Source organism: Aquarana catesbeiana, linkage group LG01 (assembly GCF_042186555.1).
Source record: "Aquarana catesbeiana isolate 2022-GZ linkage group LG01, ASM4218655v1, whole genome shotgun sequence".
NCBI classification, from domain to species: Eukaryota; Metazoa; Chordata; class Amphibia; order Anura; family Ranidae; genus Aquarana; species Aquarana catesbeiana.
The window spans coordinates 345,889,509-345,895,508 of NC_133324.1; the positions used below are offsets into that span (position 1 = coordinate 345,889,509).

Genomic DNA, 6,000 nt, shown 5'->3' on the forward strand with positions numbered 1-6,000 from the left:
CGGCCGCGGGCACGGGTATTTCTACTGGGCCTAGTGCTGAGCGAGCGGCGCCCGTGGCAGAAGTCACAAGGGCGGCTGTGCAGGTGGAGGTTCCTAAGACACCTGAAGGGGCTACAGGGGAAGGGGCGAAGAAGCAAGACTTAGTGAGGCTAGCAGATCATGCAAAATGCGAAGTTTATGTGTGCTTTGAGGGTCTGCTTGGAGCACATCTGAAGCCGGAAGTGAGAGAAAAAATTTGGAAGGGGGAATACTTAGAGATTTTTGCTCTATTGCCCCTGGAAAAGTTTAATTTAGATAGAGTCAAGCCGGAGGATACCAAAAAAGAGGATGAAGAAAAACAGAGGTATATACGGCTAATACCAAGGACATTTACGAATTGGCTGCAGGCTTTTGCGATCATGGCAAGTGTGATTGGGGAGAAGAATCCGGAGCATTGTTCGGCATTGTTTTGCTACTTGGACGCCGTGGGAGAAGCTTATAGAGTCTACGGGGGCACGGCTTGGCTGCGGTATGATGAGCAATTCCGACGGAGGGCCATCCGCCCGGCGTTGAGGTAGGACCACAAGGACATCAGCCTATGGATGCGACTCATGACTTCAACTAGGCCGACGGGTCAGTTTTTTCAGGGGGGGCCGGTGGATCAGCCAACTCCGGTCAATCGGCCACAAGAAAAAAGGGGGTTTGTTGGCAATTTAATGAGGGGTCATGTAGATTTGGAGGGTCGTGCAAGTACAAGCATGAATGTTCAGGCTGCGGGGGGAGCCACCTACTATCGCGGTGTTTCAAAAGGTAAAGGCCGTGCCGGAGAGTCTGTTAGTAAAGGGGACAACGCCAGTGAGAGTGGGAAGGATGGAGCCCTTCCTAGATAGGTACCCGGATAGGGAAGCAGCACGATTACTAGCTCGGGGGTTTTTGGAGGGTTTTAGAATCCCTTCTCGCTTGGTTGACACGCCCCCGATGTCGCGCAACTTGAAGTCAGCGTTAATTCATGGGTAAGTGGTGGGTGAAAAGTTACTGAAGGAAGTTAGGTTGGGCCGCATGAGTGGTCCTTTTGCAGAAGTGCCAATACCGGATTTAGTAGTGTGCCCGCTGGGGGTGGTGCCAAAGAAAGAGCCTAACAAGTTTAGGCTGATACACCACTTGTCATACCCAAAAGGGGGTCGGTGAACGATGCCATCAATCCGGAAGAGTGTGCGCTGTCGTACACGTCATTTGATGCTGCGGTAGTTTGGGTTAGGAAGTATGGGCAAGGGGCATTGTTGGCGAAAGCTGACATAGAGTCAGCTTTCCGCCTGTTACCGGTTCATCCGGAAAGTTTTCGTTTACTGGGTTGTTGTTGGCAGGATGAATACTACATAGATCGTTGTTTACCTATGGGGTGTTCGATATCCTGTGCGCTGTTCGAAAAGTTTAGCTCCTTTATCGAATGGGTGGTCCGGGACGTCGCGGGATTGAGTTCCATCATCCACTATTTGGATGATTTTCTTTGCGTGGGCCCTCCTGGGTCGGAAGTCTGTGTGGTCCTGTTGGCAACGTTGGAGCATATTGCAGAGAAGTTTGGCATCCCGTTGGCTCCGGAGAAGATGGAAGGTCCTAAAACGGAGTTGAGTTTCTTGGGCATCATTCTGGACACCGAGGCAATGGAGTGTAGGCTACCTGAGGATAAGCTGACGGCGTTACAGGCGGAAATTCGGTTTATCAGCGGGCTGCGGAAAGTTCAATTACGGGTGTTACAATCATTGCTAGGTAAGTTGAACTTTGTGTGTCGAATTTTGCCTATGGGAAGAGTATTTTGCAGGCGGCTGTCTGCAAGTATGGCGGGGGTGGAATCTCCACGGCACTACGTACGTTTGCTGAAGGCTCACAGGGAGGACCTGAAAGTTTGGCACACATTCCTGGCTAAGTTCAACGGCAGGGCGTTGTGGATGTCAGGGCCAGTGAGTAATTTTGATCTGGAGTTGTATACGGATGCGGTGGGTTCAGCGGGGTTTGGAGCCTTTTTCCGAGGTAAGTGGAGCGCGGGGCCATGGCCGCAGTCGTGGAAGGACGCAGGTTTGCTGAAGAACATGCTGCTCTTGGAACTGTTCCCGGTGGTATTGGCAGTGGAGTTATGGGGTGAGTTGTTTAGGAATTTAAAGGTTAGGTTTCATGGGGACAACCTGGGAGTGGTGCAGCTGATCAATAAGGTATCAGCGGCGTCACCGCCGGTGATTAGGTTGCTTAGACACCTAGTATTGAGATGCTTACAGCTAAACGTGTTTATCTATGCTGTGCACCTCCCAGGGGTGGAAAATGTCGTGGCTGATGCACTGTCTCGCTTTCAGTGGGACAGATTCCGGGAATTGGTGCCAAGGGCGGAGCAAGAAGGGGTCCCGTGTCCAGACTGGCTGTGGAGGATTGCCTTGGAGGACTAGCAGGATGGATCAAACGGTCGGTGAGCGATGCAACGTGGGCTGCTTACAACAGAGTATGGCAGGAATGGGCAGCTCTGCTGAGACAGGTGAAGGAAGGACATGAAGACCAGGAACTCAGGTTGTTAGTTTTATACTTCGTTTCCAGGAGTTTGGAGGATGGGGTGTCAGTGTCTGGGATCGAAAAGAAGTTGGCAGCTCTATCGTTTTTGTTAAAGTTTCAAGGTTTACCTGATCTTACTAGAGATTTTGGGTGAGGCAGGCATTGAAGGGTTACAGACGGGCTAAGCCGGGTAGGGACTCCAGGCGGCCAGTTTCGTTTCAGTTGTTGGGTCGGATTGTTGGGTCTTTGGACACTGTCTGTTCGCCAGGATACGAGGTGGTGTTGTTCAAGGCGGCATTCGCCTTAGCGTTCTTTGGGGCATTCAGGATTAGTGAGTTAGTTAGTCCCTCCAAAAAAGAAAAAGGGGGGTTGGGAGGGTCGGATGTTAGCTGTTGGGAGGACAGGTTGTCCATATTAGTTAAAAAGTCAAAAACGGATCAGCGGGGCAAGGGTAAGACTGTGCAGGTTTTCTCACTGCCCGGTTCTCCCTTGTGCCCAGTACATTTGGTGCAAGAGTTTGTAGAGATACGCCCGGGGGGGAGGCCCCCTTTCTAATACATCAGGATGGGTCGTTTTTATCTCGTTTTCAATTTATTGCCATTTTCAAGAAATGTTTGGGGGTATTAGGTTTGGAGGGTGAAAAGTTTTCATCTCACTCGTTTAGGATAGGGGCGGCTACGGAAGCTGTTCGGTGGGGATTGGATGAGGCAGCAGTAAAGAGGATTGGGAGATGGGAATCGAGGCGGTTTAGGTCTTATGTTCGCCCGCACTTGTTGTAGGTATATATAAAAAAAAAAAAAATAATATATAAATTTTTCTGATGGGGTTGAAAGTAATGCAGGCGTATGGTGATATGTGTTGTTCTGTCGGTGATTTGTTGGGAGGTATTGATGTTTTTGGGGGTTTTTTGTTTGTGTTTCTTTCTTGCAGGTCGACAGCAATGCCTTGTGTGGATCGTCGGCCACTCGTATGTCTGTTGGGGGGCCAGGAGGGGAGATGCAAGAAGGGATGGGAGACAACTGGGGTTTTCTAGGCAGGAAGTTTGTCTAAGGTGGTTTGGGGTGCCGGGCATGCTGTGGGGTAGGACAGTGTCAGAAGTTCACAAATTGGCACGCATGGACAGAGCGCCGGACGTGTTATTATTGCATGTGGGTGGCAATGATCTGGGGTTAAGGTCAATGTTGGATTTGGTGAGAGACATCAAGTTCGATTTTTGGCAGCTCAGGATGTCTTTTCCACGCATGCTCATTGTGTGGTCGGATATCGTGGCGTGTACCACTTGGAGACTGGCCAGGTCGTTGATAAGATCAACCGGGCTAGGAAGAAGGTCAACAAGGAGATTAGCAGTTTTGTAGTGAGAAATGGAGGTCTACCTATACGGCATCTGGAATTGGAGGTTGATACCTGGAGATATTTAAAGAGAGATGGGGTACACCTGAACGATGTGGGGATAGATTTATGGGCATTGGGTCTGCAAGATGGGATCCAGCGAGCTTTGAGGGTGTAGCAGGGCACACAAGGGTAAGGTGTTACCCTGGTGTGTGCTGTGGCGTGATGTTGGCCTTTGCGGGTGAAGGATTAAACCCCAGATATGTAAGAGATCGGGACCCATCGCTAGTATGAGGCCCGTTGGTGAGATTTCAGCTAACAAGGGTTTTAGCTTGAATTGGTTATTGGGGCACTGTGGGCTATTGGTTGATTGTCTCCGAGCTAGCTTGTCAGCTGGAGGCCTATTTTATAGTTATAGTACCGCAGTGCCTGAGTGTTTTGAGTTTTAAGTTTGGTGGGTTTTTCCCTGCAAAGACCAACGGGAGTGGTAGTTAAAGAAAGGATATGTCAGGTGTTTTATACGGTTTATGTGATGTTGATGTTAAATTATTATTATTATTGGTTATGTTTAATAAAGTTAATTGGCTGCTACGGCCAATATTTTACTCCATATGGGTGTGGTCTCAATTATTGGGGTAGAAGGTTGGGGTATGCAGCTAGGGGGTGGTTGGTAAGAAGGGGGTAGCAAGTGACATCTGTTATACAGTAGTCATGTGTCATTTTTTCTTCACACAGTGACAGGGATCACTTCAAACAGCAACTTAAAAAAAAAAAACATGCTTTGCATAAACTGAAATTGTTTACTGGATAAATTGTTTTAGCCACTTCCCATCCAGTGACGTACCTGTACATCGCTGGAATTTTGGTGGTTAAACCGTGATAATGCTTACAGCTGCAGGCATCACCATAGTATTGTTTTTTAGAAGCGGCGGACGGCTTTCCTGTAATAGTAATCGGAGCGGCTCACCAGCTATTACAAGCAGTGGGAGAGGACATTCCGCCGCCTTCCGCAACTCTCTCGGGCTCTCCTGTCCCACCGGGAAACCCGAGCAACCAGTCGTGCTTCCGGAATTGGCTTTAATTGGCTGTTTGTAATGGTAACCCGGAAGCGCTTATATGACATCACTTGGTGATCATGGTGTTTTAAATGCTTTTAAGTGCAGATGTGTGTTTGGGGTCTTAGAGACCACATAATTCTCCTTAAAGAGGACCTGTCACATGTCTATTGCTGTCAAAAAGATACATTCCTTGTGACAACAATAAAAGTGAAAAAAAAAAATTAAAGCAACAGTGTAAAAATAAATACATTTAAAAAAAGTAACCTGCCCCCGTCCTCCAGTGCTTGTAAAGGCGAATGCAAGCTTTGGTCCTGCATGCACGCAAATAGCGATTGTCCCACACGTGAGATATCCCTAGCACCAGACCTCCTCTGTAAATCTAAAGTGGTAACCTGTAAAGGCTTTTAGGCTGGATTCACACCTATGCAGTTTTAGTGCTTTTTGCATTTTGCAGATTTGCACTACAGTCTATTTAACATGGTTTCCTATGGAACACGTTCTGTAGTGCAAATCTGCAAAATGCAAACAGCACTAAAACCGTATAGGTGTGAATCCAGCCTTAAAGCGTCACCTATGGATAGTAAAATTGACGTTGTTTGTCGCAATTTTAAAGCGTGACATGTTTGGTATCTATTTACTCTGTGTAACTTCATCTTTTATATTTTACAAACAATTTGGGCTATATATTGTGTTTTTTTGCATTAAAGTTCAAAAAAGAGTATTTTTTCCCCAAAATATTGCATTTGGAAAACCGCATATACTATAACAATTTTTTCTCTAGGACCTCTTCTTTAAACATAATATAATTTTTGGGGGTTCTAAGTAGTTTTCTAGCAAAAAGTACTGATTGTTACATGTGAACAAAAAGTGCCAGAAAGGGCCCAGACTGGAAGTAGTTAATGCATAGATTAAAAAAAAAAAAAAACTATATTGAAGAGCGCTTGTTCCAAAACACAGTGGAACGGTCTTCTGAAATATGTATATAAAAATGTGTGAATCACTAAACACAATAAATTAAGAGAAGACCACTTCCTTAAGACATATGCTAAGAATATTGGATACAGAATTTATAATTAATCACTTGCTGTCCACACTACAG

The 6,000-nt window shown here is 46.8% G+C and overlaps 1 pseudogene; it reads left to right on the top strand.

Annotated features, from left to right (window-relative positions):
• Window positions 1-1,814: 1,814 nt before the first annotated feature.
• LOC141117563 (uncharacterized) lies at window positions 1,815-3,386 on the top strand (annotated as a pseudogene).
• The last annotated feature ends 2,614 nt before the right edge of the window (window positions 3,387-6,000 follow it).